The following is a 25,654-nucleotide window of genomic DNA, read 5'->3' as shown; positions in this document are numbered from 1 at the left end:
ATACACTAGAATCAATATGAGGAAAATCACTTTGTTGCTAACAAGCATAAAAAATTGGATATTTGCTAAATATGAGTTCAAACTTGGAAAGCTAGAATTCTTTCTTCAGCTGGTAATTTTTTTCTCTACAAGCAATATAAATTAAATCTTTATATTCTGTGTTTCATTATTTTAACCAGAAAATGTTATTTGAGTTAACCAGCTACCAAATGTCAGGCACAAATCAAGATCATAGGAGTAGTAAGGGAAATAAAATATAGCTTTGCCCTCAAAAGGCTTAGATTGTAATATGAAGAAACAAACATGGAAGCATAGCTCAGATGTGTCAGGACAGAGACAGGGTGGGATGTCATATGGACAGACACAGGGGCACAGGCAGTCTCCACACGGAGGACATCAATAAAAAGGTCCTTGAGAGTTACATGACTATAAACATGTCTGAAAATTAATTCGTTGCAAAGATTCACAAAATACCATCGAGAATACAAAAAGAGGAAAATAAATATGTTTATGAATTAAAATAAAGACAGGGTATATCAAAACAAACAACCCACTTAAGAGATGGGCCAAGGACCTCAATAGACATTTTTCAAAAGAGGAAATCCAAATGGCCAACAGGCACATGAAAAAATGTTCAAGGTCCCTAGCAATCAGGGAAATGCAAATCAAAACCACAATGAGGTTTCACCTCACCTCAGTTAGAATGGCTCACATTCAGACATCTACCAACAATAGATGCTGGAGAGCATGTGGGGAAAAAGGGACACTAACCCACTGTTGGTGGGAATGCAAATTGGTTAAGCCACTATGGAAGTCAGTCTGGAGATTCCTCAGAAACCTGAATATAACCCTACCATTCAACCCAGCCATCCCACTCCTTGGAATTTACCCAAAGGAAATTAAATTGGCAAACAAACAAGCAGTCTGCACATTAATGTTTATTGCAGCTCAATTCACAATAGCTAAGACCTGGAACCAACCCAAATGCCCATCAACAGTAGACTGGATAAAGAAATTATGGGACATGTACTCTATAGAATACTATACAGCAGTCAAAAACAACGAAACCCAGTCATTTGCAACAAGATGGAGGAATTTGGAAAACATCATGCTGAGTGAATTAAGCCAGTCCCAAAGGGACAAATATCATATGTTCTCCCTGATCAGCGACAACTAACTGAGCACCAAAGGGGAAACTTGTTGAAGTGAATCGGACACTATGAGAAACAGTGACTTGATCAGCTCTTGTCCTGACGGTTGATGTACAATGTAATACTTTATCCATTTTAGTATTTTTTCTTGTTCTAGTACCATTGGTTGAACTCTGTAATTAACACACAATTATTCTTAGGTGTTTAAATTTTAACTGAAAAGTGATCCCTGTTAGGAATTTGGAAAACATTATGCTGAGTGAAATAAGCCAATCCCAAAGGGACAAATACCACTTGTTCTCCCTGATAGGTGACAACTAACAGAGCACCAAAAAGGAAACCTGTTAAAGTGAAATGAACACTATGAGAAACAGTGACTTGATCAGCCCTCACCCTGACTGTTGATGAGCAACTTATTATGTTATCCCTCTTAGTATTTTTTTTCGTTTGTTCTACTTAATACTTTTGGTTGAATACTGTAATCCATACACAATTCTTCTTAAGTGCTGAAACTTAACTGAAAAGTGATCGCTGTTAAATACAAGAGTGGGAATAAGAGAGGGAAGAGATGTGCAATTCGGGACATGCTCAAGCTGACTTACCTCAAACGGTAGAGTTAGAAACATACCAGGGGATTCCAATTCAATCCCATCAAGGTGGCATGTACCAATGCCATCTCACTAGTCCCAGTGATCAATTTCTGTTCACAACTGATCATAATGACAGGACTAAGAACCAAAGGGATCACATAAACAAGACTAGTGTCTGCAAATACTAGCTGATAGAATAAAAAAGGGAGAGAACGATCCAACATGGGAAGTGAGATACACAGCAGACCCATAGAATGGCAGATGTCCTAAACAGCACTCTGGCCTCAGAATCAGCCCTTAAGGCATGCAGATCTGGCTGAAAAGCCCATGAGAGTATTTCAGGCATGGAAAGCCAAGACACTCTGGCAAAAAAAAAAAAACCTAAATGAAAGATCTCCACGGGTGAGATCCCAGTGGAAAGAACGGGTCATCAAAGAAGGAGGTACCTTTCTCTGAAGGGAGGAGAGAACTTCCACTTTGACCATGGCCTTGTGTAAAAATGATCAGAGTCAGTGAACTCAGGGGGCTTCCATAGCCTTGGCAGCTCATGACAAGAGCCTAGGGTGATTACTGATGCCATAAACAAGAGTGTCAATTTGTTGTTTTTTTTTTTGTTTTTTGTTTTTTTTTTTTGACAGGCAGAGTAGACAGTGAGAAAGAGAGACAGAGAGAAAGGTCTTCCTTTTGCCGTTGGTTCACCCTCCAATGGCCGCCACAGCCGGCATGCTGCGCTGATCCGAAGGCAGGAGCCAGGTGCTTCTCCTGGTCTCCCATGGGGTGCAGGGCCCAAGCACTTGGGCCATCCTCCACTGCACTCCCTGGCCACAGCAGAGAGCTGGCCTGGAAGAGGGGCAACTGGGACAGAATCCGGTGCCCCGACCGGGACTAAAACCCGGTGTGCCGGCGCCGCAAGGTGGAGGATTAACCTATTGAGCCATGGCGCCGGCAAGAGTGTCAATTTGTTAAGTCAACAACAGGAGTCACTGTGCACTTACTCCTCATGTAGGATCTTTGTCCTTAGTGTGCTGTACATTGAGATTCAATGCTATAACGAGTACTCAAACAGTATTTTTCACTTTATGTTTCTGTGTGGGAGCAAACTGTTGAAATCTTTACTTAATGTATACTAAACTGATCTTCTGTATATAAAGAGAATCGAAAATGAATCTTGATGTGAATGGAAGGGGAGAGGGAGTGGGAAAGGGGAGGGTAGCGGGTGGGAGGGACGTTATGGGTGGGAAGCCATTGTAATCCATAAGCTGTACTTTGGAAATTTATATTCATTAAGTAAAAGTTAAAAATAAATAAATAAATAAATAAATAAAGGATGGTAAAAAAAAAAGTAAGTAGTCCTAAAATCACAAACAATACACAAACAAAAAAATTATGGTTTTACTATTCCTTTTTGTAAAATGATTCTTAGAAAATAATGTTAAAATTAGGATGCTGCTAAATTCAGAGTATGCATTTAACTAGGGAATATCTTAACTTTAACTATTGGCCGGCGCAGCGAGTCACTTGGCTAATCCTCTGCCTGTGGCGCCAGCACCCATGGTTCTAGTCCCAGTTAGGGTGCCAGATTCTGTCCCAGTTGCTCTTCTTCCAGGCCAGCTCTCTGCTGTGGCCCAGGAAGACAGTGGAGGATGGCCCAAGTGCTTGGGCCCTACACCTGCATGGGAGACCAGGAGGAAGCACCTGGCTCCTGGCTTCGGATCAGCGCAGCGCGCCAGCCATTGCAGCCATTTGGGGGGTGAACCAACGGAAAAAGGAAGATCTTTCTCTCTGTCTCTCATTCTCTCACTGTCTAATTCTGCCTGTCCAAATAAATAAATTTTAACTATATTTTGAGTGTAGAATGACTTTTGATGATGCACAGGACACACTATTAATACATCCTTGACTTTCCCAAAAGTTCCACAATTGAAAAATGAGATTATATTGTTGAAATTATGATTATGGAAAAAAACTTCATCTGAATATTTTTTGGATAATCATCTCTGTGAAAATGCTTAAAAACTATCCATATTCTTGTACATGTATTTGATTTTTCAGAAAAATATAAAATTACAAATAATCTGCCATCATATGCCCCTGATTTATGATAGTGTAAAAAGATCGTTTTGGTCATAAATTCATTGTGTAATATTGTACATTTTTAAATGCAACATGAGTAGTCAACTCAATTTATGTTATCCAGTTTCTATCAGAAATAAGATAAATGGGGATGTGCATTTAGTCCAGTAGTTAAGATGCTGGTTAAAATGCCTGCATCCCTGATGATTGCTAGCTCCAGCTCCAGACTCCAGCTTCCTGCTAACATACACGGTGGGAGGCAGTGGTTAAGGCTTACATAATCAGGTTCCTGACACCTGTGTGGGAAAGCTGGCTCCTGGCTTCAGATGCCGTGGGTATTTGAGGAATGAAGTAGTAGATGGGAGCTCTAGTCTGCTTCTCAAATGAACAAAGAAACAAACAAGAATCTCCTTTAAAAGAAAAAAAAGGCAAATACATTTTGCCTGAAACCCCCATTTTGATTGCTTTTCTATCATTCAACTTCCATAGGCAAAGGCTTATTCTTATTCTCTATGCTTATTAGTGCACAGATTATAATTTTAGCTTTCATTTTCCATGTCCTACACATGTAAAATTCTGTTGTCCAATGTAATTAAATGTGCAAGTGAAATTTGTTTGTTGTATTAACTGTAAAAATTTTTACTAATTTATGAACTGCATTCATCTATATTATTATTTCACCCAATCTTTATAACACTGTAACACAGGACACACTATTGTCCTTGCTTTTCAGTGAGTTGCTCTGTATTACACAACTAAGAAATAGCAGAGCTAAAGCAAATCCAAGGTCATCACCCAAGGCCAATGCCCTCTAATTCAGCACCATTTGCCTGTGAAACAGACATGAAAGTCAATCAGCATAATGTAGCAGTATTGCTACTATTTTTTCAATTATGCCTATTTTAATTTAGTGGAATGAAATGATGACTGATCTCAAAGAAGCAAAAACACCCAGTCATCTATTTTTCTCAATAACTACAATACTTATACAAGTCAAAGATCTCTAGACATCTTGGAGAAATAAACCAGGGATTTTTTAGAGAGCAGTTTTGTAAAGAGTCACAGACAGGCATTAAATATTTAAGCAGAAACAATTTACTTTATGTTCCTGATAGGCTTAATAATGCAAATATGAGGCATATTTTCTTTCAGAACAATTACATTTAGATTAAAAAATACATTTATTTAGAAAAATGAGATAGGGATTCTGAGATAAAGTGTAACATCTTGCTTACCTCCCATGTCTGAAGCCTAGGACCGCATCCATGTAGAGATAGAGAAGGAAGGCAAGGGAATTAGAGAAACATAATCAAAGGGGAAAAAAAGGAGAAATCTTGGGAACTGTGAGGGGTGTTAGGTAGAAAAACTAGACAAGAATGCTGGAACCACATTCGGTCTGAAGAATCCAAGCTGAGCTGCTCTGCCTATCTGGGAGCCTCAATTCCAAAAGTCTATTTCCTCCTAATATCTGAATGCTTTTACATTATTTGTCACACTGTCTTTATTCTACAAAAAGATTATTCTTTATTTAAAAAATAGGTTTTTAAAAATTCAGATATCTCTGGGAAAGTTAAAGTACTATTGTTACTGGTAGAATAACAACATTGCGCCGGCACCGCGGCTCAGTAGGCTAATCCTCCGCTTTGCGGTGCCGGCACACCAGGTTCTAGTCCCGGTCGGGGCACCAGATTCTGTCCCGGTTGCTCCTCTTCCAGGCCAGCTCTCTGCTGTGGCCCGGGAAGGCAGTGGAGGATGGCCCAAGTGCTTGGGCCCTGCACCTGCATGGGAGACCAGGAGGAAGCACCTGGATCCTGCCTTCAGATAGGCAGGGTGCGCTGGCCGCAGCGCGCCGGCCGCAGCGGCCATTGGAGGGTGAACCAACAGCAAAGGAAGACCTTTCTCTCTGTCTCTCTCTCTCACTGTCCACTCTGCCTGTCAAAAAATAATAATAATAAAAAAGAATAACAACATTGCTAGAAAAAAACTTGATAACAGATCAAAGACCCCTAATTTAAACAAAAAGATGCTAAGCCTCTTAAGTTCAAGCTATTTTCTGATAGTCGCACAACTTGACCAATGTCAGAACTGAGGACTGGAGTACCCTGAGCCACCAGGTGAGGACGATAATCTTTTTTTTTTTTTTTTTTTTTTTTTTTGACAGGCATAGTGGATAGTGTGAGAGAGAGACAGAGAGAGAAAGGTCTTCCTTTTGCCGTTGGTTCACCCTCCAATGGCCGCCACGGCCGGCGTGCTGCACTGATCCGATGGCAGGAGCCAGGTGCTTCTCCTGGTCTCCCATTGGGTGCAGGGCCCAAGCACTTGGGCCATCCTCCACTGCACTCCCTGGCCACAGCAGAGAGCTGGCCTGGGAGAGGGGCAACCGGGACAGAATCCAGTGCCCTGACCGGGACTAGAACCTGGTATGCCGGCTCCGCCAGGTAGAGGATTAGCCTAGTGAGCCTCGGCGCGCCGGCCAGCAATAGTATATTATAATTCATAATTGTGTTGATTTAGACTGCTACCCTGCTGATTCAGTAAGTCTGGACTACAACACAAGAGTCCTTCATAAAGCTCATGGAAAATATGCAATTAAAAGATGTTTATTTTTATATGACACATTTTAAATATATGCATATCTTTTCTATAATATGCAGTTCTCATTAATTTTCTGAAGATTTGGGGAGAGGGAGTGGTAAAGGGGAGGGTTGTGGGTGGGAGGGACGGTATGGGGGGGAAGCCATTGTAATCCATAAATCGTACTTTGGAAATTTATATTCATTAAATAAAAGTTAAAAAAAAGATTTCTTCATATGCATAGGTTTCAAAGTTTTTGTGCACCGAAACAAATAAGTATATTTTTAAAATCCATTTCCCATGAACTTTTGAAGTGCCCTCATACTTCACCCTATCTAAGAACAGGCAGATTGATCGTACATTTTGTTCATCCCAGAGTGGTCACTTCTCATCCTACCCGGACAAAATTGTTCTCAATCATCAAGGTGAAGTTTGAATGCCACCTCTATTACAAAGCATTCCCAAATCACGCTGCTGGAAGTCATCAACTGACCTTTACATTTCTATTACAATTTATTTGGTGCTCTTTCTATGAGTTATCAGATATCACTTCAGCTTAGAAATATGTATGTGCATTCTGACTTTCCTCCTAGACCTGAAATAGCTTTGGAACAAGAAACCCAGAAGACCTAATATAATGCTTTGCATAAATTTTCAATTAATATGAGTATATTTCGAATGCATGTTTATCTGAAGCTATAGAAAATTCAGAGAAAAAAGGAATAGGAGAGATGACATTCTGGCTGAGCTAGAGAAAATGCCTTGAGGATCCTTGCCTCATAATCAAACCAGTAAAGATTCCTCCCAAAGATAACTCAAACTTGCATAATAAACATCTGTCTAACTTTGGATTAACTAAAGCTATAGGGGAAATGAACCCCATGGGAGAATCTCTGAAAACCATTACTCAGGGACCAGCATTTGGTATAGTGGTTTAGAAGCTGTTTGGGATACGTGCATCCCATATCCAGAGTGCCTAGGTTCATGTCCCAGTTACATTCCCAACTCTAGCTTCCTGCATATTCACACCCCTGAGAAGTCGGAGGTGATGGCTCAGTTAGGTTCTTTTTTTTAATTTTTTTTTTTTTTTTGACAGGCAGAGTGGACAGTGAGAGAGAGAGAGACAGAGAGAAAGGTCTTCCTTTTGCCGTTGGTTCATCCTCCAATGGCTGCCGCGGCCAGTGCATTGCGCTGATCCAAAGCCAGGATCCAGGTGCTTTTCCTGGTCTCCCATGTGGTGCAGTGCCCAAAGACTTGGGCCATCCTCCACTGCACTCCCGGACCATAGCAGAGGGCTGGCCTGGAAGAGGGGCAACCGGGACAGAATCCGGTGCCCCGACCGGGACTACAACCTGGTGTGCCGGCGCCGGCGCCGGCCTCAGTTAGGTTCTTACCACCTAGATATAATACCCAGATCGGGTTCCTGACTCCTGATTTTGGCCTGGCTCAGCACTTGCCATTGCAGCCATCTGGGGAGTAAACTAGCAAATGGAAGATCTCTCTGTCTCTCCCTCACTCTCTGTAATCTAACTATCAAATACATAAATACAACTTTAACAAGAAAAAGATGGATATACAGGAACTTAGGTATTTTTAGAAAATTGCTTCCCTAAAATTATCATTTATAATTTCTATAGGTTTATGAAAGAATAATAGATGCCTTGAAGTTGTAGGATTACACTTTGATTTCTATTTAACCTCTACTTTAGAATGTTTCCTTCACTCACAGAGAAAATAAATCAACTGTTGTAAACCATATATCAAGGTTACTATGCATATTTTCATTAGAGTTGTGAACTGATTATCTAATTGGGATGGTTCCATTTCTACAATGTTATTTATGAATAAGTGTAGAGTAATGGAGCTGGCATTTGAGTAAAATAATTTTGCTAGGATGTTCTGATATATTAAGAGGAGGTTTAAGGTGCCATATAACTACATGTGTAAGTACACCCTCATTGCTGACCTTACAATGCACTTAGTATCTTATACTTCACTAATGCTGTCTCTACTACCACAAGCAATTTATTCTGTCTCATGTTCCTCAAGTGCTCATAAATCAGCATTAGATCCTTTTTACTGAGTTGCTGATCTTAAGCCAGCACAGTAAGAAGGAGCATTTGAATTCAAAGTATAATATTGGCACACATATTGATTTTAATTAGTTTAATTAGTTCATTACACCAAAAATCACACAGATCATTTATTACATCAAACTTAATGGCATCTGATCAAGGATTTAATATGATAATGAAGTAGATCAATTATCACTCATAAAGGAAGTCATTAAGAAGTGTAAACATTGTCAGGCTGAATACCATTACAGATTACAAAGTCATAGCAAAGAAAATTTGCATATGCACAGTAATTTTATTTTATTGTTAACTTCTTTAAAATATAAATATATTTCTGTTTTAAATTTACTTTCATTTATTATATACATTTTAAACTATATTCAGACTGGTTAATTTCATTGTAGCTTTATCTAATAGGACTTATTTAGAAAAACGCATGATAATAATGAAGGGAAAATATTGCTATATATTGGCTCAAACTAAAATCCGTTTAGATTTTCTTCACCTTGAAAACTAAGGATTTGCTCACTTAGGCAGTTCAGCAGTCCCAGTATGCACAACAATAAACAAAAGAACTAATGACAGTTCTTGAGATATTTGTATACTTAAGAAATTCTGCAGGCTAAACAATGTAATTTTTGTGTTTCATTACTTAACATATAATTACATTCAGTAAGGACCAAGATATCTGCAAAAATATTTTGTATTACAACACTACATACTCACTTATTAATGCTTTTTGCAGCTTTAACATTACCAAGACATCTTAAATAAAAGCAGCCAACTGTGCACACTGGTCCTAACTCAGTGCATCGCCATTTATCATTATTATTGCTATCATTACCCTTTGCTTAGGGTCCCTTCACTCTGTTTTAAATCCACTTGACAGTGGCACACATTCAAGCCATTCAGAATTTATTTTTCTGGTGAGAACTTGTGAGGCAGTATATAAAATATTTCTTTGATATCCAGATCTAGTATGATCTAATTGTCATTTCCTAAATGTTAAACATCCACAAACAAATACAGTCTCAAGAATTCTAAACCTCTCAGGAAGTTCCCAAACAAACCAAGATACCTCATTATTGACTATGCTGTATATTAAAATCTAAAGCTGCATTATGAATATTATTCGATAGCAAAATTCCATAGCTAAACATACAAAATAAAATACATTCCTAAAATGCCACCTCATTGCATTGTTAAAGCAGCAAATTTAAAAACCACCTTCTACAAATTCATCACCTGGTTCCTCCACTTCATTGTGTGAACCTGTTAGGCTTCATGTGAGAATCGATGTAGCTAATCTCTATAAAGGACTTTAAAAAGGTTTTGTCCTGCACTAGTCACGTACATGTTATCTATTATTATTGTGAAGAGGCAAGTATCCGTGTGTTCAGTTACCTAACATTGCCTTAGTCTAGCATCTTCCTAGAGCAGACACTGCTCATGATCCTGCTTTACTCTCTGCTCTGGTACAGAGTTTGCCTCAATGGCTTACATTTTCAATGGTGCTCTCTTACCAGACACTGTCATCTCACTGAATCTTCCTTATCGCCACTATCTTCTGAAAATGAAATTATGTTTTTCCAGCAATTCTTCGTGAGAAGGATACAGTCAGGTTCACACTCCTCAGGCTGACATTTCTGGATCTTTCTCCATCCCGCCTCCCTACCCAAGATATGTATGCCACAGCAGCACCAGGCACTTTCTGTTTCCTCAGTGGTATTGGACCTGTAACTCTGGGTTGTGTTCACATCCTAGGTTTGCTGTTTCCCCAATTTCCTCCCTGATAGACCCCTAAAGATTCTTCAATACCCAACTTATCCAAATGCATTCAACTAAGTGCAAATTATTTAATCTCTCTAAACTTTAATGTCTATGAAATGGCTTAATAAATATGGTCATTAGTGTTAACTTGTTTGTGAGAAAATTAATATACTGCACTTAGAGTCCAGCATATAATAGGTGTTGAATTGTGCTTAATATTGCTGCTGTTATTTTTTAGCCAACATGCAATGAAATAAAGGCTAAATCAAAGCATTTGAACCCTTAGATAATAGGTCTTCAAGTCCTTAAAAAAATGTACTAACAGGTGGTACACTGCCAGTGACTAGGACAGAGGTATTAGTTTCAAAATCTGTTGCAAAAAAAAAAAAAAAAGGCAGAAATGCAGATTGCCTTGAGAGAAAGAATTTAATGGATATGGAGGCTTCTAATATGAAAGGTGTAATTACTCCAAAAGCCAAAATGTTGTCAAAGGGCATCCTGCAAATATTAAATGTAGACACACATATATACACACATCTTAGGAAACTTAAATATAGCAAAATCTTATTTTCTTATGAACTATAAATAACAGATCATGCCACTGGTTTATAAAAGAAAAGTAACATACCTACAGACCTATTCTGTAAAAGTAAAGACAAAAAGAACACCTCCACCTCCTTTAATGATCTGTCAAGTAAGCGCTGTGCTTTCTCTGTCAAGATCACAAGCTTTGCAGAATTAGTCATGGGGCTCTTTGTTTTTAATTCAGATAAGCTGACTGTTTGCTTTTGAACTGGAGTATACAGGCCTTTTGGCAAGTTGAGAGGAAACCCCCAAGGAATACATTGAGCACTACAGTAGAACCCCAGCCAAAAGCAGTACACAAACGGCTCTCCAGATTCCATTGCACGCATACACACACTGCCTTAATTAATCCATCATTAACATCAGAGCACAGCGCAGTGCCTACCACACCTGGCTTGACAGCTGGATTGAAAGCATCGTTGACAGCTGGTGCTTATGCACTTGCTTGAAGTGTGGGGGCTGATGATGGGCTTGCCTAGGGAGCTAGAGCCCTGCAGAGAGGTTATATGTTTGATGAAGGTAATAGCAGTTAATGAGAATATTTTTGCTAGAGTTTGGGTACTGATGTAACAGCATTACAGTAAAATGCATACAGTTAGCAATTCAATATCTAGCTCTGCTAAAGATTGTAAAACCATATAAACATTCAAACAAATTCCTCATGTGTTAAGAAATGAGCACCCACAGAGCAGTATTTTTAACATCAAATAGCTAAATAGAATTTTTGCAGGTCCTTGGGTCCTGGGGGGCAGGACATCCCCATAAACATCACAGTGGTTTCCTTCTAAACCTTAGCCATATTCTGTGCTTAACCCGGAACTACTGCAGGATAGACTGAGTTTAATCTCAAATGCTTGTTTTTCTCCCTAAATCAGCGCAAAGCATTTATTTTTTAGGGTCTCTTTTCAAATAGTTCTATGTTTCACCTTAAGTAAGGAAGGTTAAGTGACTTACAGAACAGGATGGCTTATTAAGTTCAGAGCACATCTTACTTGTTAATATAACCCTCAAATGGTTGAGCGTGTTGTCTCCAGACTTTGCAAGCTGAGAATGTGATTATTTTTTCCTTTATGTCTTGCTCTGCCTCTCATTTGCTCAATAGCCACAACAGCAACATCATTAATAGCTTCAGAAGGCCAGTGGAATTAAGGTCAAAATTTAAAGTTGCTTTTAGATCTCTCCCTGCCTGGCTTTGTACCTTTGGACTCCAAGGTGACTGAGTTTTAGATTTTCTCAAAACACATTGCATGTTTTTGTTTTGTTTTAATCTCTGAGCCTTTGTTTACATTGTTCCAAGTTCCAATTCATTTTCCATGACTCAAGTCAAAAACTACCTCCTGCAAAGGGCATTTGACCTATTAAGACACTACTTGGGATGCTTGCACCCCATTTCAAAGTGCCTGGCTTTAAGTCCTGTTTCTAGTCCCAATTTTAGCTTCCTGCTTATGTGCATTCTGGAAGGCAGCAGATGATGCCTCAAGGTATTTGGGCCCCTGCTACCCAAATGGGAAATCCAGATTGTCCTAATCTGGCTGTAGCAAGCACTGGGGATATGAACCAGTGCATGAGCATGCTCTTTCTTTCTCTTTCTCAAATAAATAATAAAAGTTAAAATAGATAAAGACTGCCTCTTGATCACATTTGCCTTCTTTGGGCTGCTCTGAAGACTAAGAAGCTTGAGCCAGGACTGTGAAACATTTAAAAGCAAAGGACTTGGGGCTGGCACCATGGCATAACAGGTATAGCTGCCACTTATGATGCCACCACCACCCCATTTGGGAGCCTGTTTGAATCCTGGCTGTTCTACTTCTCATTCAGTCCCAGTTAATGGCCTGAGAAAATAGCAGAATATGGACCAAGTCCTTGAACCCCTGGGTCAACATGAAAGAAGTCCCTGGCTCCTGGCTTTGGTATGGCCCAGCCCTGGCTGTTGCGACCATTTGGGGAGTGAACATGTATATGGAAGCTCTCCCTCCCTCTTTGTCTCTCTCTCTCTCTCTCTCTCTCTCTCGATAACTCTGTCTTTCAAATAAATAAAATAAATCCTTTAAAAAATGAAAAAATAAAAATAAAAGCAAAGAACTCTAAGATATTTATCTTTTACCAATTCACTTTTTGGATAAATGAATTAACAACAAAATCAAGAATAGAACCAGGTATCAACTTCTTGTATAGTGTTGCCCTCCCCCATCCAATTTTTTCAACTGTAGTAAGAGAAAGATATTTCTTTTTAAAGATTTATTTATTTATTTGACAGGCAGTTACAGACAGAGGCAAAGACAGAGAGAGAGAACCAAACACTGGTTCACTCTCCAAATGACCACAATCACGAGTTGGGCCGATCCTAAGCCAGGAGTCAGGAGCTTCTTCTGGGTCTGCCGCGTGAGTAGCAGGGGCCAAAACACATGGAACATCTTCCACTGCCTTCCCAGGCCATTAGCAGAAATCTGGATTGGAAGAGGAACAGCCAGGACACAAACTGGGGCCCATATGGTATGCTGATACTGCAGGCAGAGGCTTAACTTACTACAACAGGGGGTCAGGCCCAGGGAAAGATATTTTAAAAGGGGACAAAAAGAAATCCAAATCTATTCCTATGCATTATGTGTAGAAATTGTACCTGTATTAATAATATTAGCTACTAGTTTTAAAGTTTTTATTATTCATATGTAATATTTTAAATTTGTGACTTACAGTATACCAGTGAGATAGTATTACTCTCCTTTTATAAGTAAGTAAAATGTGACTCACAGAGGAAAGTAAGTAGCTTTTCCTATAGTCACAATGAAAATACACTAGATGTTAGATTTTATAAAGTTAAACTTTATTAAATAGTATGTTTTAGAAACAACTCTAGGTTCTATCCCATAGTAAGTCATTTAATCCTCTAAACAACTTTAGGAGGGAGGTACTAATATAAATTTCAAAAGTGAGGAAACTAAAGAACAACAAGGACAAACACTGCATGCAATACTGAAATTAGCAGAGCTGGGTTTTGAACTCAAACAATTGATTCCTAACTCTCAACTACTATGCTATAGAGATTTCAGCACTTTTGAAATAAAGATCAAACTTTAATTCATATTTTTTAAAATATTTTATTTAAAAGGTGAGTTGACAGTGAAAGGGAGGGAGGAGGAGACAGAGAGAGAGAGAGAGAGAGAGACAGAGAGAGACAGAGAGAGAAAGTGAATCTTCTATACACTTGTTTACTGTTCAAAAGTCCATCAAATCCAGGACTGTGCCACACTAAAGCTAGAAGCCAATACTCCATATGGGTCTTTGATATTTGGTGGAAATAACTCAAGTACCTGAATCATCATCTACTGCCTCCCAGGCACATTAGCATGTAGCTGGAAGGGAAATAGAGGCCTGACTCAATTCCAGGCAACCTCATATGGCATGTAATCAACCTAAACTGTTACTTAACCAGCTGCACCATGATGCCAACCCTTAGATAAAATTTTTAAATTCTGTGTGACATTGCCTCTGATGAAACATGTATAATACTGTGTTTCAAATTATGTGTGTGTATGCTTGCATGTGTGCCTTAATTCCTTCAGGAATCAGTCAGTTTCCTCATTATTTCCTATTCATATGCATCATACAGTGTCTAATACTGTTTTGCAGAACAGGATGTAAATAAATATTAGAAGCATGCTTACATACTTTATCTTAAATCAATAGAAAACTATAAAGGACTAGTCTGCATGAGTATCTCACATTTCTGTGCATTAAAGAAGAGCAGTGACAACCATTTGTTCCAAATTATCTTCTCATAGATATATGTGTCATGAACAGCACTGAACAGCAGTGATGGTGTCTTCCTCTTGAGTGAAGCACAAGTGGGCTTACAGCTCTTCAGGGCAGAGATAATGTCTGCTCTGGAGCAAAGAACAGATACGCCTACTGTCCGTATTAAAATCTAGATTCCCTGATCTTAAGGTTTCAAACAACCCAATGCTTATCTAAACACCAGAGATGGCACTTGGTGGCAAAGAGAATTAATACAAATAGATTTGTGTTAGTTGCTGGCTAGAAGTAACCCAGAAATTTTGGGTCTTCTGTTGATATCTTAAGAAATGTACAAAACTAACTTGTTAATTGAAAGTAAGATAAAATATTAAACCCCTTCATAGTTCTTGTATAAAACAGCTAAGTTCATGAAAATGTTTCCATTGATTTCTTTGGGTATACACTGGGTTCGTTCCTTTTTAATTAATTATTCATTTATTTAAAAGGGAGAGGGACAGAAACATGCAAATGTCCACAATATACAAGTCTACAAGTCTCAAACAAGACACTCTGATATGGGATGTGGATATACCAAAAAAGTGTGTTGATCACTATGCTAAATACCTGATCCCCAACAAGTTATTTTTAAAGTGCAAATTAGGAAGGTTTTTTTTTTTTTAATTTTAAAACTGACTTACATGTACAACTGGCCTTCAATATCTGCATGTTGTACATTCAAAGATTCAGCCATCTATAGGTCAAAAATATTAAAATGAAGAAAACAAAAATTGCACTTGTACAGACTTTTTCATTATTTTTGGAACAATACAGCGTAACAACTAATTACATAGCATTTATGTTGTATTGAGTATTATAAGAAATCCACGGATGAGGCAAAGTATTTGAGTCTGCAAACACTACCAAGTTTTATACAAGAAATTTTAAGATATCAGGGTTTTGATATCTGCAACGGTTAAGGATTATCCTGAAATCAAGTCCTTGGGGCTTCTATGGAATGATTATATTTATCTCCTAGTGAAGAACTTCTTTGTTCAGTAAAGTCTAAATAACATTTGCTTTGAATAATAATGGATTACTTAACTATACATTGATGAATCATAATTAATTCAGTAAAAGTAGAAAAACACAACTTCAATTATCATTAGTTACTATAGCTGGTTAAGTAATTTTTATCATATCATGAAATATCTTAGCTACATCATGATATAGTTCACTGAATTACTTGTCCTGTTACTTCATATATGCAGAGAAAACTATCTCTTTCTTTTTGCACGCAATAAGTGAGACATAATATCAGATTGAAATTAGTCACAAATCAGTAACACAACTGTATCCCCTCACTCATTCATTCAACATAATCGAGTACCAGCTACTGTGGAAGACAATATGACTCTATGACTCTAAAGTTTAATAAGGTTCCATTTAGTCGAGAAATGTATTTAACCATGTGTCTTAGATTCTGTAGATCTTAAATTCCCTACCTGTAAAGTAATTTGTTTCATTTTTAGTCTCCCAACATTGAAAAACATATGATCTTTCTAAAAAAATTGAAAGGCTGCCTTTGAACCACAGACTCAAGCTCATCATCATAAATATAGTGGCACAGCTCTACATCATAAACAAAATGAAATTTTCAAAAATACCCATATTTCAATTTTTGACGATTAAAAACATTTTATTTATTTTAATTATGAGAGAGAGAGAGAGAATCTTCCATCCACTAATTTAGTCTTTTTTTTTAAAGACTTATTTATTTATTTGAAAGGCAGAGTTTCAAATAGGTAGAGGCAGAGAGAGAGAGGTCTTCCATCTGCTGGTTCACTCCCCAAATGGTCACAATCACTGGAGCTGGGCTGATCTGAAGCCAGGAGCCAGGAGCCAGGAGCCAGCAGCTTCTTCCAGGTCTCCCATGTGGATGCAGGGGCCCAAGGACTTAGGCCACCGTTACTGCTTTCCCAGGCCACAGCAGTGAGGTGGATCAGAAGTGGAGCAGCCGACACTGGAACTGGTGCCCAAATGGGATGCCAGCACTGCAGGTGGTAGCTTCATCACTGGGCCACAGTGCCAGCCCTGATTTAGTCTTAAAATGCCCACAACAGCTATGGCTGGGCCATGTTGAAGCCCAGAATTCAAGCTGGGTCTCCTACATTGGTGGTAGGGACCCAAGCACTGGAATCATCACCTGCTATGCCTCAGGATATGCATTAGTGAGAAGCTGGATTGGAAGTGGAGTAGCTGGGACTTGAAGCAGGCACTCTCCTATGGGATGTAGCTGTCCCAGGCAGTACTTGACCACTGTCTCAAATGCCCATCCTCAAGGGCACAAGAACTATGAATGAATATCCAGCAACGTAATGTTAGGAAGAGTCATTTACCCTTTCCCCATCAAATTTTCAAGGTTCTGGTTGGTTTGTTTATTTTAGATTACAGTGAAATTTCACTTTATTTCCAAAGAAATAAAGGAGACTGCACTAGCTAGTAAACTTAGAAGGAACAGAAATGGCCCATTTCTATTTATTCTAGTTTACTCTCCTTCTGCAAACTTGTCTTCGTTGGGCTCTCCACACAGCACTTCTCTGTTGTAATATATCTACAACAGAAATCTCTGCCCCTAGAGGATTTGCAATAGTAGCAATGTGGTCTAGTTTTTGTGGATAGTACATGCAAAAAGAGAGGTATTAGGAAACCCAATTGCCTGTAGATTTAAGGTGTATTTTTTAACTTTTGAAAGATAAAGCTGACGTACTGATCTTCATCAGTTATTTTTATGTATTATTTTAAGTTGTTTGACAACTTTCACGATATTGGCCTCAAATCCCTACAGATGTGTGTTTGTGAAAAGTGTATGCCTTACATTGTGAACGAAGCATAAAAGAGTTGGTACCAACTGTAAGTGACTCAGAGAACTTCTCCAATGCAAATTTAATATAGGGACAACTTGTTACATTTTATCACAAGGTATGGAGTTCTATCATTATTACTTTATAATTACTATACAGGAAAACACATTTTAGATTTCTTAGAATTATTGGTCATTTCATTGAACTTTTAATAAAGTGCATAAATGACCATTGAGAAAAAATGGCTGTTGGATTAGTGACTCAATCAATGGATTGAACCATTTCTCAAACTGCACATTTCCCAGAGGTGAGGACTCATCTTTTAAAGGAATTTTCATGTTCTGCACACCCCTCATTTCAGAATATGTTTCACACAAAGCTATATCTTCTCTAAATGTTTGATGAATATGTGCTGACATATGTGAAATGGTGTATAATTTCATGCTCTCTTCAATGTTTTCTCAGGTGAGTCACTTGTCAATGAAATTTTCTGCAAAATCCACAGGCAGCTCTCCATAGCCTCAGGTTCTGACTCTGAGCATTCAACCAATGGCATATTGAAAATATTTGGCTGACGCTGCGGCTCACTTGGATAATCCTCCGCCTGCGGCACTGGCACCCCAGGTTCTAGTCCCGGTTGGGGCGCTGGATTCTGTCCCGGTTGCTCATCTTCCAGTCCAGCTCTCTGCTGTGACCCAGGAAGGCAGTGGAGGATGGCCCAAGCGCTTGGGCCCTGCATCTGCATGGGAGACCAGGAGGAAGCACCTGCTCCTGGCTTCGGATTGGCACAGTTTGCTGGCCGCAGCACGCTGGCTGTAGTGGCCATTTGGGGAGCGAACCAATGGAAGGAAGACCTTTCTCTCTCTGTCTCTCTCTCTCACTGTCTAACTCTGCCTGTAAAAAATATATTTGGAAAAAATGTGTGTGTAGTGAACATTTACAGACTATTTTTCTCATCATTATTCCCTTCAATAGTACAGTACACTATTTAGATAACATTTAAAATATATTATGTATTTTAAGTAATTTAGAGATCAACTAAACAAAGATCACATGTGTATGAGCAAACACTTCACCATTTTGTATAAGGGACTTGGACATCCATGGATTTCAGTATACTCAGGGTCTTCTAGAACCAATCCCCCATGGTACCACTGTATGTATTTTCAACTCAATGTATTCTACATTTCCTTTTTTAAAAAAAAAATCATCATTGAAACAATATACATGCATGTGCAACTTCATTAGGGATAATACTATACAACTTGTTGATCTTATTGAAATAGACATGATACCGATAGAAAATTAATTTACATAGTGCTCCACCATTGAAGACACCATTGTGTTTAATTAAATGTTGTGACATATCTATGTGACAGATGAAAAAACTGAGATTCCAAAAAATTAATGGAACACTATTATGTGGCAGAGTTTACTGTTCAATCCAGTTCACTTGATGACAGATTTGCATTTTTCAACATGGTGATGACCTAGAAATAGGTTTATTTATAATTTAAAAACTTCTATAACTGGAAATAATTATCTATCACCTGCCAGTCAACTCTTAGATTCTGCATTTATTTTGCTTTTATGCTAGAGTTGGGGATCAAGAGTCACGATGGTGATGTCTATTGTACAGTGCAAATCAGGAGAAATCCTGCTGACACAAAGTCAGTAAGGCTAGAGAGGGGCTAATTCAGAAAAATTTTTAAAATTTAAACATTGCAATAAAAAATAATAAACCACCCTTAAAGATGTCGTTTGATCTTTAGAACCAAAGTTCTCAATTATGGAAACTATTTTTAGAATGTAATTAGAATGTCATCAGGACTTCTATGTTTTACCCATGGGTTCAGAGGACAGACAAGGAGATCTTTTTTTGAACAAAATTATACACCATCTATTTAATTAAAAGTTTGAAGCCAAAAAAAGTGTAGCAAATAAATAGAACACATCCTGTTCTAGGTCACCCCTAGAACAATATCTCAGGGGCTGGCACTGTGGCATAGCTGGTAAGGCCAGCACCTGCAGTTCCAGAATCCCATATGGGCCCCAGTTCGAATCCCAGCTGCTCCACTTTCAATGCAGCTCTCTGCTATGGCTTGGAAAAGTAGTGGAAGATGGCCAAAGTCTCTGGGTCCCTCACCCATGTGGGAGACCTGGAAGAACCTCTTGGCTCCTGGCTTTGGATTAGCACAGCTCCAGCTGTTGTGGACATTTGGGAAATGAACCAGCGGATGGAAGACCTCTCTCTCTCTCTCTTTCTCTCTCTCTGCCTCTGCCTCTCCTCTCTGTAACTATGCCTTTAAGATAAATAAATAAATCTTTAAAAAAAACCCAATACCTCAATGTATCATTTCCAGTTTCCATCAAAATACATTGATGTATTTGAATACCTTGAAATATCTACCACTATTTCAGTATATAACAAATTAGTTAATATTATTGATTACAAACTATCCGAAATATATAATATACTCAATGAAGTGATTAATTTGATATAGTTATATTATTTTTCTTTAATGTTCTAATTTTTATTTTATACTTCCAGACAGATAAAAATAAATACAATTATATCAGATAAAACAAACTAAAGAAAATAAATTGAGCAAAATGCACTAACTGATACTTTCTTTACAGTTAGGAATTATATCTTATATTACAAATATATTTACTGATAATTGGGTAGACTTTTGTTATTTATTATATATTCATTTCCTCTTCCTTTATTTGCTCATATTAAACCAACATTTTCTGAACACATGTTAGTGGGCAATAATAAAAGGAAAGACAGACAAGGTAGAAAAAAAGGAGATTTTAATGTCTTCAAAAATTCTCCTGCTACTAGAGTAGCAGGAGAAAGATATGTAAACAAATGATACAGAAAAAAATAAGATAATAGATTTACTAATATTAAAGTGGTTTTTGAGTACTGTAGCAACAAATGTGAAAAAAATCACCAAGAAAATGTCATCTGGACCACCAGATCAGCATGACTCGGTTTGAGTTAGCCAGACACAAAATATGGCTGCATCGAGACAACTGGCAGAGAAAGAACTGTGTAAGAGAACAAGCAAATTTAGGGAAGGAAAAGCAGCACAGATTCATATAACAGCTAGATTTTGTGAAGCTGGAGTTAGGAAGAATGGAGTGGTGTAGATGGAAAGGGATATTTGTATGATGAGTCTCAACTAGGAAGTCTATGGATCTTCAATCCAACTGAAAACAGTGGAAATCTCTGTAGTAAGGAAACCACAGAATCAACATGGCATTTCAAAAAAATCACTCCAATAACAGTGTGGATGGAGATGGCACCAGATATAAAATCCAAAATCTTTATGATCACTTGGGAAACTCTTTGTATTTATGAACAGAGAGAAGATTAGAATCCAAACCAGTATAGTGGCCTAGTGCAGGAGATGAACCTTACCAAGAGAATACATATTGGATAAGGAATTGAAAAGGAATTGAAATATGCCAAGCTAAAATTTAGACCATGGTATGTTTGTTGTATCATTATCAACAAGAAAAAATGGGTGGGGGCTGGCGCTGTGGCACTGCAGGTTAATGCTCTGGCCTAAAGTACTGGCATCCCATATGGGCACCTGGTTGCTCCACTTCCGATCCAGCTCTCTGCTATGGCCTGAGAAACCAATAGAAGATGGCCCAAGTCCTTGGGCCCCTGCACCTGCATGGGAGAACTGGAAGAAGCTCCTGGCTCCTGGCTTTGGATCAGCGCAGCTCCAGCCATTGCGGCCAATTGGGGAGTGAACCATCGGATGGAAGACTTCTCTCTCAAACTCTCTCTCTCTCTGCCTCTCCTTTTCTCTGTGTGTAACTCTGACTTTCAAATATATATAAATCTTAAGAAAAAAAAAGAGAAAATAGGTTAAACTGGTGGAGGATGCTAAAGGGGTATTGAGTTCTACCTGACGCATATTAAGTTTAAAATGCACAGGATACGTAGAGAGTTACAGAAAATGTCTGGGAGGAACAGAGCATTGGAGGAATATGGGAGAGTTGATCTAAATTGCATAGCTTTGGAGCATCTTATGTGAAAGAAATAAATATCAGTGTAGCAGATTACACAGAAGGATGATTACAGAATCAAACAGCACCTTGAATTTTAAGGCATTTGTAGAAGATGAGCCAGTGAGAAACACAAAAGCCACCTTAGGGAGAAGCAGAGTCCAAGAAAGAAGAATAATTCAGATAATGACAAAGAGTTTCCAAGGTTGCAGTGACATGAGGAGAATGAGGACAGAAGAGCAAATGACACTTAAGGATGTACAACACACAGAAACAGAGAAAAATAATCATCATTATGAAAGAATGTGAAGGCAGAAAATCTCCTAGTAAAAGTACAATGGAAATACAATGGAATATATATGGAAAAAATGGCAGGGCTAAATCATTACATATCAATAATAACTTTGAATGTAAATGGTATAAATTTTATAGTTCAAAGATATAGACAGGGTGAATAGATTAAAAACAAGACCCATGTATTTGCTGCTTGCAAGAAACACACCTCTCCAAGAAAGATACACAGACTGAATGTGATAAGATATCACATACTAATGAAAAGCTAAAAAGAGCAGTAATAGACATCCTAATATCAGACCAAAATAGACATTAACACAAAAACTGTTAAAGAGACCAAAAAAGGACATTATGTAATGATTAAGAGATCAATTCAATAGGAAGATGTGACTACAGTAAATGTATATACACCCAATGCCAGAGTGGCAGTCTATTTAAAGCAAGTATTAATGGATCTAAAAGATCTAGACTCCAATACAAGAATAATGGGGGACTTCAACATCCCATTTTTCAACAATGGGCAAATCAACTAGACATAAACCAACAAAGAAACAACAGAGCAAGTCTATACCATGGACCAAATAGATCTAATTGGCAAAAGGGATTACATCAAGCTGAGAAGCTTCTGCACTGGAATGCAACACTCAACAAAGTGAAGAAGCAATCAAAAAATGGGAGAAAATATTTGCAAACTATGCAACTGGTAATGGATTAATATCCAGAATCTTTAAAGAGCTCAAGAAACTTAAAACAAGAAATGGTCAAAGGACACGAACAAGCATTTTTTAAATGATGATATTAAAATGGCCAACAATCACGTGGAAAAAATGCCCATGATCACTAGCCATCAGGGAAATACAGATAAAAACCACAGTGAGGTTTCACCTTACCCCAGTTCGAATGGCTATCATGCAAAAATCAAAATCAATGCTGGCAAGGATATGGAGAATAAGGCACCCTAATACAATGTTAGTGGAATGTAAACAAGTACAACCATTATGGGAGACAGTATGCAGATTCCTCAGAAATCTGAAAACAGAACTACCATATGATCCAGCCATCAGAACTCCTAGGAATTTATACCCAAAGAAATGAAATCAGTATATGAAAGAATTATCTGAACACCCATGTTTATTGCAGTTCAATTCACGACAGCTAAGATATTTGAAGCAACCCAGATGCCCATCAACCTATTACTGGACAAAGAAACTGTGGTATATATACATTTTTACAGTCATAAAAAAGAATGAGATACTGTCTTTTGCAACAAAATAGTTGCAACTTGAAACCACGATACTTAATGAAATAAGCTAGTCCCAAAAAGATAAATATCATGTGTTTCCACCGATTTGTGGTAATTAATATACCGAAAACAAAAGATGCAATATATATTAGTGAAAATAGCATTTTGAGATTTGATTATTGTTTACAGTCTATATTATTGAAGAACAGTGGTTTTTCTACTTACTACTTATTGAATTATTTATTTGATGAAGTGATAAGTTTCTGCTTATAAAATAAACTGAAAGTGTGTCATTGTAAAAATTAAAAGAAAAGGAAAAAAGGGAAGAAGGATGGAGGGTGAGAGCATGGATAGGAGGGCACACAGGTTGAGAAGTATCATCATGCTCCTAAACCTGTATATACAAAATACATGAAATTTGTTCACATCAAATAAATTTTAAAAGTTTAATAAAAATGCAGTAGATGGAAATTTTGAGGTAGAAGGGGGAAAATGTTGCTTAAATCTAAAATATACTATTGATAACAGAATAGATAATTTACACACACACTCTTACTTTATTAAAATATGCAAACCACCAAAAAGAAATATTTTCTCTTAATTTATTTTTAATCAAAGTAAGGTTTTGTGAATTATTATGGATTCTGTGAAATCTGCTGTCATCACTTAAGCATATAGAATGCAATTCTTCCCACATCTAATTTTCTTTCTATATTCATTGATTTTTATCATGGTTTCTGATAAGCAGAATAAATAAAAATCATATTCTTATTTTTCACTTTCATGTAAATCCTCTTAACTCTTAATTTTGACATATTTTTGTGTCATTTCCAATAAAATGGTATTTATGTATTATCTTAAAATAATTTTTTTAACTTTCCACCAAATCAATAAAAAAGGTGAATTACTCCCCAATGGCACAATAAATCATGTGTAATAATACCAATTTAAATTTTCCAAGATATCATAGACTATGAAACTGTGCAAGAACTATCTCATTTGACATCCTCAATGATTTAAGAAATTAAGTATGACAGTTACGTTTACTTTGCAGATAAGAAGTATGAAATAAATATTGTGGAGCCAGCTAAATTTTATCTGTGCCACTCAATAGACATTCAGCTTCAGTCATGTCATTTGAATTCTGTGTGCCTCAGTTACTCTATTTGTAAGAGATGTGATATTGATAATCCTTACTCGTTAAATTTGTTCTATGAGCTGCTACATTTAATGCATTATGTAGTTATTAGCTATTAATATTATTATTATATAGTGAAATCACAGCTTCTTAATGAAACATGAGGAAGTAATGAAGAGAACATTTGTTTTGCCTTCTGGAATTTTTTTAACCTAACAGGATGATAAATATCTGTTGAGCTTACTAAGGAAAGAAATGATCACAAAAACAAGTTTCCATTATTATAATCACCAAATTTGTATGGACATATCTATAGATGATTTGGAAGTATGAATTCAAAATCCCAAATTACTTTTCTATTGCTATTACAAATTAATTTATTTTGAAAGTAGAACTACTATTTCTTAACAAGTAATGGATGAATTAAAAATGTGCAAAGAATATAAACAACTAATGAAATAATATTGAAACTCTCTTAATCTTTGAAGACAAAAGAATTCCAGGCAGCTTTAGGAATTTTAGTGGAAGAATTCCAAAGATACTCCCAGATGGAGTGTTGGTTTTAATATGATTCTTCTGCCAACAACAGTTCCAGCCACTGTGTTGCCCATTTTAGTACTACAAAATCTTGGGAAATCTGTGATTCAGTTTCTATCAAATGCCCACATTGGACAAATAAGCTCAAAGGAGGGACAAAGTGATGTCCACATTTTCAGGATACTGGAGAACTTCCTAAAAGCAGAGTGGCCAATTCCAACTGAAAGGAAGGAGAATAAGGAGGGCTATAAAGATAAGTCTGTCAAAAAAGTTACTATAATTTTTGTATGGAGATATTTGGGTCTAACTTCTTGTTTCCACAAAACAGATTCCTAGCATAATGTTACCTGTCTAAAAATATTACTTTTGAAGCCTCTTGGAAATATTGCCAAGTTTTTCAGAAAATCTATTTTATTAGTACAATCCAAGATGGTTAGAAGTCTCTTCCATTACACTCCTGTGAGCTTTGAATATTATATTTTTAAAGTAGCAATTTTGGTTGGACATTGTGGTACAGCAGGTTAACCTGCCTATGGAGATCTCTGGAGCCCATATCACAGTGTGGGTTCTTGCCCCGCACTTCTGAACCAGCTCCCAGCTAATGTCCCTGGGAAAGCAACAGATGATGGGCTCAAGTACTTGGGTCCTTGCAACCCATCTGGGAGATGTGGATGGAGTTCCAGAATTCTAGCTTTGGTCTGGCCTAATCCCACCTGTTATGAGCATTTGGGGAGTGAACTAGCAGAAGGTAAAGATTCTCTCTCTCTCTTTCTTTCTCTCTCTCTCTCTCTCTGTCTCTTTCTCTTGCTCTCTTTCTCTCTCCTCCAAATAAAAAGTAAATAAGCCTTTTTTAAAAATTAGAAAATTCAATTTGACAGGATAAAAAATGATAGCTATTTTGTTAACTTTAATTTTGTGAATGTTATATAGCCCACAAATTTCCAATAAATTCTGCTACTCTAAGTCCCACTTTTGCCTTAGGCTAACTCAAGTTGGTTT

This window comes from Oryctolagus cuniculus, chromosome 6, assembly GCF_964237555.1.
Source record: "Oryctolagus cuniculus chromosome 6, mOryCun1.1, whole genome shotgun sequence".
NCBI classification, from domain to species: domain Eukaryota; kingdom Metazoa; phylum Chordata; class Mammalia; order Lagomorpha; family Leporidae; genus Oryctolagus; species Oryctolagus cuniculus.
The sequence above is the reverse complement of the archived record's forward strand: the minus strand, read 5'-3'. Positions refer to the sequence as shown.